Source organism: Myxocyprinus asiaticus, chromosome 34 (assembly GCF_019703515.2).
Source record: "Myxocyprinus asiaticus isolate MX2 ecotype Aquarium Trade chromosome 34, UBuf_Myxa_2, whole genome shotgun sequence".
Lineage (NCBI taxonomy): Eukaryota > Metazoa > Chordata > Actinopteri > Cypriniformes > Catostomidae > Myxocyprinus > Myxocyprinus asiaticus.
The window spans coordinates 1,299,318-1,314,181 of NC_059377.1; positions in this window are offsets into that span (position 1 = coordinate 1,299,318).

The window sequence follows — 14,864 nt, forward strand, 5'->3', positions numbered from 1 at the left end:
AAGCTGTTTGGAGTCATTTTTCATCAGAATTCACTTCTTTTTCAATGAAACATGACTTTTCCCTGATGTTGTGAAATTACAGCTATGCATTGCAAAAAAGGCATTACAAAATGAAATGCATAATGAGATTTAAACTAATTTTAATGAAGCAATCTGAATGTCAGCACAAAACTGTGCAAACTTAACGAAACTATCAAAGTTTCCAAAAGGCCCAAAAGCATTTTATTGAGCTCAGAAAGCTGTTTGGAGTCATTATTTATCAGAAGTGACATTTTTTTAATGAAACATGACTTTTCCCTAATGTCACTCATAACTTTTCCCTAATGTCACTAATATACATCTATGCATTGCAAAAGAAAGAATTTCAAGTCAAACTCCATCACTGCAACTGCTGTGTTTATGAGAGATAAACAGTCATTTTAAAAGGATGAATCCGAATGTGAACACAAAACTGCGCAAACTTCATGAAAACAGCTATCAAAGGCCCAAAAGCATTTTATTGAGCTCAGAAAGCTGTTTGGAGTCATTTTTCATCAGAATTCACTAATTTTTCAATGCACTGCTAAAGATAGCATTACAATTCAAAATGTATCATTGCAGCTTGTCTGCATGCATTATGAGAGCTAAACAGTCATTTTAATGATGCAATCTGAATGTCAGCACAAAACTGTGCAAACTTCACAAAACAGCTATCAAAGGCCTTTTTTTGAGCTCAGAAAGCTGTTTTGAGTCATTTTTCATCAAAATTCACTTTTTTATCAATGAAACCTGATTTTGGAGTCACATGACGCCATGCAAGAAGCAGACATGTGAGCCATAGCTCTGTGCACTTTGTTAGTGTTTTAATTTTTTTCATGTTATAATCTGGTGAGATTCGATACACCCAGTTACATATTTGCTCTTTGAGGTAAATATGGCAAAGTAGTCAAAATCCTCAGACTCTGGAGACATTAAAAGACACTTACGTGCTCAAGCTGAAACCTCTGATGGCCCTGCGAGCCAGGGACTCGAGTTGGAATGCGCGACGAGAGAAGAAATCCAGCGTCAACTGTCCATCATCTTGGTGATGCTGACGAAGGTTGTTGCTGACTTGGAGGATCTCGCTGTAATACGTCGATCGATTACGGCAATGGAAACAAAATTCTCTGAATTGGTCACAAGAGTGGCAGATGTTGTGAAACGGATCGATTATCTGGAGTCATCGGAAAGGGAATTATCCGCTAATCCGCCCGCGTCCAAAACAGAATTGGAACACATATTGGAAAAATGGGAAGATCTCGAAAATAGGAATCGAAGGAACAATATTCGGATTGTTGGAATTCCTGAGCATGAAGAGGGCAGAGATATGGTGAAATTCCTGGACGAGCTCTTCCCGAGTCTGCTCGATATAACAGGCCATAAGCTGAAAATAAGCTGGAGTCCCTGCTTGCAGATCTGCTGAGGGAGACAGACCCCGATCAATTCTGGCCAGATTTCTGAGATCATCCGATAAAGATCTCGTGTTGCGCCAGGCGAGGGGCAAGGGAAAACTTTCTTGGAAGAATCACAATATTTTCTTGTTCCCAGACTTTGCGAATTAGACGAGAGAAACGCGATCAGTTCAAGGAATGTAAGAAACTCTTACATCAATGGAAGATCGCTTTTGCATTGTTTCCGGGCAAACTGAGAATAGACACCAAGGACGGTTGCAAAGTATTTCTATGCCCCAAGCAGGCACTGGCCTGAAAAAAAAAAAAAATAAAATATATATATATATATATATATATATATATATATATATATATATATATATATATATACACACACACATACATATACATACATATACACACATACACATACATAAAATAATATATATATATATATATATATATATATATATATATATATATATATATATATATATATATATATATACACACACACACACACACACACACATACATACACAAATAAATAAAACAATAATAAACATACATGATTAAACTAAACTACACTCTCCACATCCCCTCCCCGAGAGTCCCCCAAAAAAACTAAATATTTGCCCCATTTTTTAACAAATAAGTCCCTAAACCCCAGCCTTCTACTTACCGCCTCTTCAAATGCAGCTACCCTCCCCATTTCCACACACCACTCCAAAAAAGAGGGTGCTCCACTTGACTTCCAACCCCTTAAAATTACTTGCCTGCCAATCATGAGACTGGTCATAACCCAATTTTTTATGTGATTATCCCTTAAATGCATGACCGCCCCATCACCCAAAATACAGAGTCTGGGACAGAGCAAAACCTGAGTGTTCAAAACATCACACAAATACCTCTGAACCCTCAACCAAAATTCCTGGATCCTAACACACCCCCAAAAGACATGGGTAGTGTCTCCAACTTCTGACTGGCATCGCCAGCAAGTGGGTGTGTCTTTAAGACCAAGCCTATATAATCTAGAGGGTGTCCAATAAAATCTATGTAAAATCTTAAATTGCATAAGGCGAACCCTTGCATCTCTAGATACAGACTTGACATTTAAGAATCTTAGTCCACACTCCATCCTCCAATACCAAATTCAAATCTTTTTCCCATACTCTCTTGAGAGAAGTCAAGGCTCCATCCCCCAGACTCTGAATTAGTAGGGAGTAATACACTGATGCTTCATGGCCTTTTCCAAAAGCAGCAATCACCTCTCCCAAAGCACCTGCCACTTTAGGGGGGTGCGTGCCACTCCCAAAAATAGTGCAGAGTAGGTGGCGAAGCTGTAAATACTTATAAAACTGAGATCTGGGAATGCCAAAATGTTGAACCAAATTTTCAAAAGGTCTCAATACTCCACCCTCATACAGGTCACCAAGTGTATTAACCCCCCTCACAATCCAATCTGACCAACAAAAAGGGGACTTATTAATACATAGTTTAGGGTTCAGCCATATGCTCGAGGCTGCGTTTAAATAAATATCCGAATTAAACACTCTGGACACTTTTGTCCATAATGAGTGCAAATGCAAAATAACGGGGTGCGACTTAACCTCTCCGGCTAGTTTGATCGAAAGGCTTTGTAGGGGCAAGAACTTCCTTTTCAATACAAAACCAGGGAGGGGCTCTTTCAGGTGGAAGCGACCAATGAGCCAAATATCTAAGACCGAACGCATAATAATAAAACAAAATCTTGGGTAGGCCTAACCCACCTTTGTCAATTGGCCTATGTAACTTATTGAAATTTAACCTGGGGCGCTTACCATTCCAAATGAAGGACTTCGCTATGCTATCAAATTGCTTGAAATAAGAGAGGGGGACATCTACAGGGAGAGACTGAAGCAGGTAGTTGAATTTTAGAATACAATTCATTTTAATAACATTAACCTTCCCAATCATCGAAAATTTAATGAAGCCCACCTGCTCACATCGCTCGAAAACCTTTTTTATTAAAGGGTTAAAATTAACTAACTAAATCAAACAAATTTGCTGGGAATAAAATCCCCAAATACTTAATGCCCTGTTTGGGCCACTGGAAGGCGCCCGGCTGGAAAGCCGTTTCTGGGCAGTAAGCTGTCAGTGCCAAAGCTTCGGATTTAGACCAATTGACTTTGTATCCTGAGAATTTGGAAAAGGAATGAATAATTCTGTGGAGGCAAGTCATAGATCTAGTGGGGTCAAAGACAAATAATAAAATATCATCTGCGTAAAGCAGAAGCTTATGCGCCACACTTCCCGCTGTCACCCCTGGAAAATCATCCTCCTTTCTTATCGCGGCTGCTAATGGTTCCAGGGCAAGACAGAACAATAATGGGAAAAGAGGGCAACCCTGCCGAGTGCCCCTATTCAGAGTAAAATAATCTGAAATTAACCCATTTGTTTGTACCGCTGCTACAGGGTGTTTATAAAGTAACTTAATCCAACCAATAAATGTACTCCCGAACCCATACATTTCCAAAATCTTAAAAAGATAATCCCATTCTGCCATATCAAACGCCTTTTCGGCGTCAAGTGAGATGGCAGCGACAGGAGATTGTTCATTCGCCCTGACCACATGATATTGATGAGACGCCTGATGTTATCAGAAGAGCTGCGGCCCCGAATAAACTCCACCTGATCTATATGTATAAGAGATGTCATAACTTAATCGGTTAGCCAAACTTTTTGACAATATTTTTACATCTAGTTGGATCAGGGAGATTGGACGGTAACTTTTACACTCGCTTGGATCTTTGTCCTTTTTAAGAATCAGACTGATCCGGGCTTGTGTCATGGTTGGAGGAAGTTTCCCCTTCTTTAATGATTCAGTATAAACTTCTAAAAAAAGTGGAGCCAGTTCTGTAGCATAGGATCTAAAAAATTCTGCGGCAAAACCATGTGGCCCCGGAGCCTTACCAGTAGGGACTTAATTACCTCGTCAAGCTCCTCCAAGGTTATCTCAGAATCAAGAGAGTTTTTTTGCTCAGTCATCAGTTTAGGAAGATCTAATGGTTCCACAAAGTTTCTAAAATCTTCATCAGTAGATGGAGGCGTGGAACTATAAAGATCAAGATAGAATTCTTTAAAGGCATTATTAATATCAATGGCTGAAGTAAAAATTTCACCGCCAGCAGATTTCACTGAAGGAATGATAGAAAGAGACTCTCTCTGCTTTATATATTTAGCCATAAGCTTCCCTGCTTTGTCATTCGACTCAAAGTATGACTGTCTTGCCCTGAATAACCAAAACTCCACTTTCCGCGACAAAATAGTATTATATCTGTATTTCAATCGGGTCAATTCTCTGAGGCCATCAGCTGACATACGGCGCTTTAGCTCTGCCTCGGCACTTTTAATATTAACTTCCAACTCCACAAGTTCTCGTGCTTCGGATTTTTTAATGAATGAGGCATACTGTATGATCCGGCCCCTAAGAACCGCTTTAAGTGCCTCCCAAGCCACGCCCACAGAGGATACTGAGGACCAGTTGGTCTCCATATAAATATTGATTTCGGACTTTAACATTTGTTGGAAATCAGGATTTTGCAGAAGGGATACATTAAAGTGCCAACTATATGATTTCTTTTTCTCTATATGTGGCATCACCTCTAAACTCACCAGGGCGTGATCTGAGACTAAAATGTTTCCAATTGAGCAATCAACAACAGATGAAATTAGGGATTTGGATATAAAAAAAAAATCTATCCTAGAATAAATCTTATGGACTGATGAAAAAAATGTATAGTTCCTACCAGATGGGTTCAAAAGTCTCCAAATATCTATTATTATCACAGACATGCTCGCCAGCTGACGCTGAATTTCTCCCACCGCACCATCCAAACCAAGTCTCTGGTCCGCAGGCCCATCAGAGGTTTCAGCTTGAGCATGTGTCTTTTAATATCTCCAAAGCCCAAGGATTTTGAATTCTTTGCCATGTTGACTTCAAAGAACAAATATGTAGTAGAATGTGTCAAATCTCACCTGTTTATAACACAAAAATAATTAAAAACTAGCAAAGCGCGCAGAGCTTGTCGTTTACACGTCTGCTCCTCGCATGGCGTCATGTGACCCCCCCCGGTCGTTGGTTCTATAATGGATAAACTCAGTGTGCCGGTTTCACACGCAATAGTGGAAATGCACAAAAAGTCCAACGTGGTTTGATATGGTAGACCAACACAGCAAATCTCATTCGTGGTAACAGTAAGTAACAGTAATACCTTGAGTATTATTAGCAGCAATGAGCCAACTCAGCATTCCGTAAACTGTACAAAGCCTTGATACACAAGAATAACACACTATAGAGGAGTCACGTGATGCCATGCGAGGTTCGGACGTGTGAACAGCGAGCTCTGCGCACTTTGCTAGTTTTGATACTTTTAATAATATAAACTGGTGAGATTCGATACACCCTGATCCATAACTGTTCTAAGAAGACAATATGTCAAAGAATTCAAAATCCTCGGACTTTGGAGACATTAAAAGACACTTATGTGCTCAAGCTAGGGAGTCAATTTGGCCAGAGAGGTGAAAGAAATTAGGCGAGAATAGCTGAATGTTTCGGCAATGCTGGTGAAGGTCGTTGCTGACTTGGAGGATCTTGCTGCAATACATCGACCGATCACGGCCATTGAGACGAAATTCACTGAGATGGTTACAAGAGTGTGGGATGTCGAGAAACAAATCAATTATCTGGAGGCATCGGAGAGGGAATTAGCTGCTAATCCGGTAGAGACCAAGGCGGATTTGGAGCGCGTCTGGGAAGAAGTTGGAGGATTTGGAGAATCGTAACCGGCGGAATAGTGTCCAAATTTTTGGAATTCCTGAGGGAGCAGAGGGTCAGAATATGGTGGAAATACTGGATTGGCTCTTTCTGAATCCACTTTTACACTTGCTTGGATCTTTGTCCTTTTTAAGAATCAGACTGATCCGGGCTTGTGTCATGGTTGGTGGAAGCTTTCCATTCTTTAATGATTCAATATTAACTTCTAACAAAAGTGGAGCCAGTTCTGTAGCATAAGATCTAAAAAATTCAGCGGCAAAACCATCTGGCCCCAGAACCTTGCATGTAGGTAAGGACTTAATTACCTCTTCAAGCTTTTTTATAGATCTTGAAAGGATGTTGCAAGCTGCTGGCACCCCTGTGAGGTAAGATATAAGAGTGTGAGATATAAGAGTAAGAGTAATAAAGTGCAGTGCTGATGTATTTTGATCATGGGAGATCAAGAGTTCAAAAGTCTGATTGCTTGGGGGAAGAAGCTATCATGAAGTCGGCTGGTGCGGGTCCTGATGCTGCGATACCGCCTGCCTGATGGTAGCAGTGAGAACAGCCCAGTCATCAGCAAACTTAATGATGGCATTGGAGCTATGTGTTGCCACACAGTCATGTGTGTACAAGGAATACAAGAGTGGGCTGAGAACACAGCCCTGTGGGGCTCCAGTGTTGAGGGTAAGTGATGAGGAGATGTTGCTGCCTATTCTAACCACCTGGCGTCTGCTTGATAGGAAGTCAAGGATCCAGCTGCACAGCGAGCTCTTTAAGCCCAGAGCCCAGAGTTTCTCATCTAGCTTGATCTACAAACAGCATTCTCACATAAGTGATCTTTTTTCCAGGTGGGAGAGAGCAGTGTGTATTGTTGATGCAATGGCATCATCAGTGGAGCGGTTGTTGCGGTAAGCAAACTGCAATGGGTCAAGAGAGAGAGGCAGCACAGAGCAGATGTAATCTCTGATTAGTCTCTCAAAGCATTTGCTGATGATGGGGGTCAGAGCAACAGGACGCCAGTCATTTAAGCAAGTGATTTTTGATTGCTTTGGAACAGGCACAATGGACGACGTTTTATAGCATGTGGGGACTACAGACAAAGAGTGGGAAAGGTTGAAAATGTCCGTAAAAACACCAGCCAGCTGGTTCGCGCACGCTCTGATGACGCCGCCTGATAATGGCAGATAATGCAGCAGTCCCTCGCCTCTCGTTGGAAAGAGATCCGCGCTTTCAGCTCACAGAGCTTGTTATCCAGAGACTGAATATCTGCCAGTAGAATACTGGGTAGCGGGGGTCGATTTGTGCAGCGTCTTACTGTGATGAGAACGCCGGCTCTGTTTCCCCTTTTCCTCCTGCGTTTCCGTGGCCGTGTAGCCCAGACAAAGGGCTCCGCTTGCGTGTTTGTAAACAGCGGGTCGGCATTAAGGAATTTGAAGTCCGGTTTACGGTGTGAAATTGCTGAACCAATGTCCAAAAGTGTTTGTCTGTCGTAGACAATAAGGCAGACAACATCCAAGACAAAAAAAACATAAGAATTGTAAACAAAACAAACAAAACACTACCATGTTGTGTCGGAGCTCGCAACGCAGCAGCCATACTCGGCGCCATCTTGAGTACCAAAAAAATTTAAAGAACAAAAAGACTTAAAGGGTTTTGATTCCAGAAGAAATAATTGCATGTAATGATCTGTTTTTGCTGTTAAGAGGGCCTAGATGGATAACAGTAAATGAAAGCAGATAAAGTTTATAGAAGCTGGGTAGGCATGAATCACAGGTTTTTGACCAGGTAGGCAGAAATCCTGTAGGTCACCTAAAAGAGGTGGTAGAATAGTTGCAGTTTAGCTCTGTGTTTATAAAGGCTTTGTTTGTAAAAAGTGTGAAAGTTTCTGTATCTGTGAGAGTGTTTGTGTCTGTGTTTGAAAGTGTGTGAAGTGTGACTGAAGTGCAATTGCGTATGGAAGTGTATGACTGAGTACAAATATGAGCCCAGTAGAGGGACTGGAATGTATGATGTGTCCTTAAAATAAAAGGAACACAGAGTGTATGTTATATGAGTCCTATAAAGAAGGGGACAAATGTGAATTTGAATGTAATATGAGCCCTAAAAATAAAAATTATTAAAGGGATACGATGAATGGAGTAAATGTTGTCTAATAAAGAAGGTTTGTCTTTCATATTTTGAATGGATGTTGGGAATGAAAGTCGGTCTCTTGTGAAAATTTGGAAAGGAATTTCCTACTAAATCTAAAAATGTTCTGAGATGGCTTTGTAGGTTGTTTGGTCATTCTTCAAACTGTAGAATTTGTGATCCAGATAGAGAGACTTAGCCTTTGCTGTGTAACTAATGAGGTGTATATATGCAATTTAGAGCAAAGAAAAGCTATTTAAGCCTATTTTCAACCTTCCATCAATATATGAGGCAGAAGAGATCTGATGATTAAGAGGCAAAGAGGGCACTTAAAAATTATTTTGTTTGTATAGTGGAGTTAAAATCAATGATAAAATATATATATATATATATATATATATATATATATATATATATATGGAAGGGTAAATATAATACAGTATAAACTGACAATAGGTAAAAGAATAAAAACGGTGAGACAACACATCTGTAAAACAAAATGTGCATGAAAGCAAAAAGTTAACTCTTAGCTGGCTGGACAAAATTTAGTCTTGGGCTGTTCTTTTCATGCCATGAAGGAAGCCTGATGTAGGATTAACTAAACTGAGAAAGTGCAGCTTGTTGTTGAACGTGTGCCAGCTCATAACTCCTAAACTAGACTGCAGCATAGAAATTTATTTGACTTCATACAGATAATTTATACATTCAAGTGGTATAATTGTGCTTAAAGTTCTATAAAGGACTATAAAGTGATTGAATAACATTTGGGAAATCACACTATCTGGACAAACAATAAAGCTTCGAGTCCAGTGTATTGCATTAAACTAAAGTCAACTAAGTAATTGGATTTTAAACAAAGGTTGTATTGAAGATAAGTGTTGTTATAGCACATAAGGTATAATTATGGCAAACACTCCAGTGGAAATACTAAAATCTAGAAATCCACTGTGTAAATAATTGATTGATAAAATCTCAAAGAAATGAGAATGTATTAAAAAAGTGAATGTGAAAGAAATTAGAAAAATTGTTACAAAAATTGATACATTGATACATTTTGTAGTATTATAGGAAAAATCATGGCAGCCACTCCTGTGGACAAATTAAGGATTAAAATATCCATTGTGTAGAGAATTTATAGATAAGCTCTCAAGCAAATGGCAAAAGAGAACCAAAGATATGATGACAAAATGGCCAAAGGAAGGGACATTTGATGTAGCGTTGTGCGAGGAAATGGAAACTTTATAAAAAAAATTTATAAAACTAAAGATAAGAGTAAAAAAGTAAAAAGAGAGAAACAAAGAGGGAAAAAGAGAGAGAGAAGTGCTAGCACTGAAAGGAGAAAATTCTCTGAAAAATGTAAGATAGGCAAGAAAAATACTGAAGAATGCAGAAAAAGAGATGAGTAAAAAAGGAGAAGCCGGAGTTCCGCGGACGCCATGCGAGAAGCAGACGTGTGAGACACGAGCACTGCGCACTTTGCTAGTTTTTAATTATTTTCATGTTATAATCTGGTGAGATTCGATATACCCAGTTACATACTTGCTCTTTGAGGTAAACATGGCAAAGAAGTCAAAATCCTCAGACTCTGGAGACATTAAAAGACACTTACGTGTTCAAGCTGAGGCCTCTGACGGGACTGCGAGACAGGGACTCGATTTGGACGGCATGTCGGTAGATGAAATTCAGCGTCAACTGTCCAATATGTCGGTGATGATGACGAAGGTTCTTGCTGACTTGGAGGATCTCGCTGTAATACGTCGATCGATTACGGCAATGGAAACAAAATTCTCTGAGTTGTTTACAAGTGACAGAAGTTGAAAAACGATTATCTTGAGTCATCGGAAAGGGAATTATCCGCTAATCTGCCCGCGTCCAAAGCAGATTTGGAATTAATTTAGGAAAAACTGGAATATTTTGAAAATATGAGCCGAAGGGATAACATAAGAATTGTTGGAATTCCTGAGAATGAAGAGGGCAGAGATATGGTGGAATTCCTGGACGAGCTCTTCCCGAGTCTGCTCGACATAATAGGCCACAAGCTGGAAATCGAGCGAGCTCACAGAGTCCCTGCTCGGAGATCTGCTGAGGGAGACAGGCCCTGATCGATTTTGGGCAAATTTCTGAGATCATCTGATAAAGATCTCATGTTGCGCCAGGCGAGGAGCAAAGGGAAGCTTTCTTGGAAGAACCATAATATTTTCTTGTTCCCGGGCTTTGCGAATTCGACAAGAGAGAAACTCGATCGGTTCAAGGAATGTAAGAAACTCTTACATCAGAAAAAGATCTCGTTTGCTCTGATGTTTCTGGCCAAACTGAGAATAGAAACGAAGAATGGTCGCAAAGTATTTACATGTCCAAAACAGGCACTCTCCTTCATAAATACATTGGAGTAAGCCATTTGATGTTTCTTATATTAGTGGACTGACTCGTGGTTCAGTGACTCTGAGGAAGCTGGGTGCCATTTTTGTTTCTTTTTGCGCTGGCTCCGCCTAGCGGCTGGAGTTTGTTTTGTGGCATGACTCCAAGAAACTTTTGCATTGACGGAAGATCTTTTTTACACTGAAGTTTCCGGCCAGATCGAGAATGGACACTTTGGATGACCGCAAAATATCTACATACTCACATAAAGGACGTCTTTTATAAAGTTGATGGGCTGAGTAAGTTATGGTGTTTTTTTCTTTTTCTTTTTTTTTTTTTGGCCTCCGAGTTAGTTTGGCTCTTGATCATCTGAGGAACCGGGATGCTGGTTTTGTTTTTCGTGCTGGCTCCACCTAGCGGCTGGAGCTTGTTCTGTTGAATATCACTCCTTTGGAACAGCTGTGGATAAATCTGTTTGTTCTTTGTGCTTATTCCTCCTGCTGGCTGGAGTCTGTTTTGTTGAGTATGTTTACGGGACATTGGAATGATTATGTCATCCACTGAACTCATAACAGCTGGATCACTGAACAATTGCTTGTCTGTCCGAGGAAACTGAACGGCTTTATATCAGCTGGAGTTTATTTTGTGGAAGAACACACCTTCGAGACGGTTCTGTGAATGAGTCTACATGTTTTTTCTTTTATTCTGCCTGTTGGCTGGGGTCTGTTTTACAAAGTATTTTCTGTTACGTAATTTTGCCTTACAAAATTTGTATAGAAGCACCGGACTTGAGCGATCCGATGGCAAAGTTGTCACGGGGCTCTCGTAGGCGTACATGGACTCTTTGAGTTTTAAGGGATTGACGCCGGTTGGCGCTGTCGTGCGCGGGGTTAATGCGCACGTTTTTCTTTTTTCTGTTTGTTTTGTTTGGGGGGAAGTTCAGGGTTTGATTGTTGCATTAATGGGGAATGTGGTCTGTATAATCTTGTTTTTGACACAATTAATTATTTTTATTATATCAATATGTCAAATGTTAATATGAATAATTTGTCTCTCTCCACATGGAATGTGAATGGGTTGGGGCACCCCATAAAAAGAAGGAAGGTTATTTCTTTTCTTAAATGTAAGAAATATGATATAGTGTTTCTTCAAGAAACACATCTTTCCACGCAGGAAGCTGAAAAATTTGGGAAGATATGGGGTGGACATGTTTTCTTTAGTGTTGGCTCAAGTAAGAGCAGGGGAGTCATTATATTGATTAATAAACATCTACAATTCAAATTTCTCAAACAGATTAAAGATAAATTAGGAAGAGTCATTATTGTTTTAGCTGGAATTCAGGGGCAAAGGTTGATTTTGGCTAATATTTATGCACCTAACGCTGATGGTCAGGGCTTTTTTATAGATCTTGAAGGGATGTTGCAAGCTGCCGGCACCCCTCATGATATAATATTGGGAGGAGACTTTAATCTTTTGATGGACTCAGTCCTTGATCACAGTGAAGCAAAAGTGTGTAAGCCCCCTAGAGCAACACTGATGCTTCACAGGATGTGTAAAAATCTTGGTCTTGCAGATATTTGGCGACTTTTGAACCCATCTGGTAGGGACTATACATTTTTTTCATCAGACCATAAAATTTATTCTAGAATAGATTTATTTTTGATATCTAAGTCCTTCATTTCATCTGTTGCGGATTGCTCAATTGGAAACATTTTAGTCTCGGATCACGCCCTGGTGAGTTTGGAGATGTTGCTACATACGGAGAAAAATAAATCATATAGTTAGCACTTCAATGCCTTTTGCAAAATCCTGATTTCCAACAAATGTTAAAGACCGAAATCAATGTTTATATGGAGACCAACTGGTCCTCAGTATCCTCTGTGGGTGTGGCTTGGGAGGCACTTAAGGAAGTTCTTAGGGGTTGGATCATACAGTATGCCTCATTCACCAAAAAATCCAAAGCACAAGAACTTGTGGAGTTGGAAGAGAATATTAAAAGTGCAGAGGCAGAGCTGAAGCGTAGAATGTCGTCTGATGGCCTCAGAGAATTGACTAGATTGAAATACAGATATAATGCTATTTTGTCACGGAAAGTAGAGTTTTGGTTATTCAGGGGACAAAGCAGGGAAGCTTTTGGCTAGATATATAAAGCAGAGAGTGTCTTTTTCTACTATTCCCTCAGTGAAATTTGCTGGTGGTGAAATATTTACCTCGGCCACTGATATTAATAATGCTTTTAAAGAATTCTATATTGATCTTTATAGTTCTACATCTTCGTCTACTGATGAAGATATTAGAAACTTTGTGGAACCATTAAAACTTCCTAATCTGATGACTGAGCAAAGAAATTGTCTTGATTCTGAGATAACCTTGGAGGAACTTGACGAGGTAATTAAGGCCTTACCTACAGGCAAAGCTCCGGGGCCAGATGGTTTTGCTGCTGAATTTTTTTAGATCTTATGTAACAGAACTGGCTCCACTTTTGTTAGAAGTTTATACAGAATCATTAAAGAACGGAAAGCTTCCTCCAACCACGACACAAGCCCGGATCAGTCTGATTCTTAAAAAGGACAAAGATCCGTGTGTGTGTAAAAGTTACTGACCAATTTCCCTGATCTAGCTAGATGTAAAAATTTTGGCTAATCATTTAAGTAAGGTTATGACATCTCTTATACATATAGATCAGGTGGGGTTTATTCGGGGCCGCAGCTCTTCTGATAACATCAGGCGTTTCATTAATATCATGTGGTCAGTAGCAAATGATCAGTCTCCGGTCGCTGCCATTTCACTTGACTTCGAAAAGGCGTTTGATATGGTAGAAATCTTTTTAAGATTTTAGAAATGTTTGCTTCAACAAAGTATTGAGCCAAGGCTGTGAATACTTATGTACATGTGATTTTTTTTTTCTTTTTTTATACATTTGCAAAGATTTCAAACAAACTTCTTTCACGTTGTCATTATGGGGTATTGTTTGTAGAATTTTGAGGAAAATAATGAATTTAATCCATTTTGGAATAAGGCTGTAACATAACAAAATGTGGGAAAAGTGAAGCGCTGTGAATACTTTCCGGATGCACTGTATATGCTTGTGGTGATATGCAGATTTAGCAGATGGCTGGAAGCAGTACCATCAGCAGATCAGGGGTCAGGAACAGTAATCAAATTTCTAACAAGAGAGGTAATACCTAGATTCGGAATACTGAAAAGTTCTACAGATTTTGATGTATGTTGTTTGAATGGACAAAAGAAAGTAGGGAACGAGTAAGTTGAAAGTTCTAGAAGAGGTTTTCTTTAAGATGGGAAAGTTTGAAAGTAGTTAATATACTGAATTATAATTTTCACTGTTGAAGAGTAACTTAAATATATTATTGTGAGATTCTAAAATGAAAAAGGAATAACTGTAACAAGATTAGAAATAGTGCGAATGAGTGGAATGTCCTCCTGAATTCCTTCCCCGCGCTCTCTCTCTCACTCTCAGTTTAAGTTTTTGAAGTGTGCTAAAAGCACATCTCTAAATTGTTGTTTTCTTTTGATTTTCTTTTCTTTATATGGACAATGATGTGACTTGACAATAATGTTAGATACAGTGATATGAAGGAAAAGTTCAAACAGCTTTCCTCATCATGATTAAAGATTTTATATATTCAGAGGGCAATTTGAAGTTAAGTGCTTTTACTAAAAATAAGAGATTCAGTTGAACATTCATCTGAAAGAATAAATGTAGGTTCAAAGACTATCTAGAGACTATTATTGAATTAAGGTGATGTTTTTAAAATAAGCTTCTTAGAAGCTTGACAAAGGTTACCTTTATTTTGTTTTGTTCTGATGTTAGTCCCCACCATGATACATGGTCTTTTGTGATGTTTGCTAAAGGAGCAGAAATACAACCAGAATGGAAATTAATGATCTGTAAATGAGTTCAGTTGTAGCATTTTACTAGATTGTTGAATTTTGAATAATGCTTTGTGAATTTAACCATGTTATGAACTGTCTCCATATATAAGCAGTTGTTGATGGTTCCACTGGCTGTGACGGTTCTCAGGAGATACTCCCTGAAACAAAAGAAAATATCTATTTACTGATACCAAATTGTTAAGGATTGGCTAATAGGACTGAGCAGTATCAGACCAGTGGCAAGAGGTGATGACCCAATGACGGGTAAGACTCTCAAA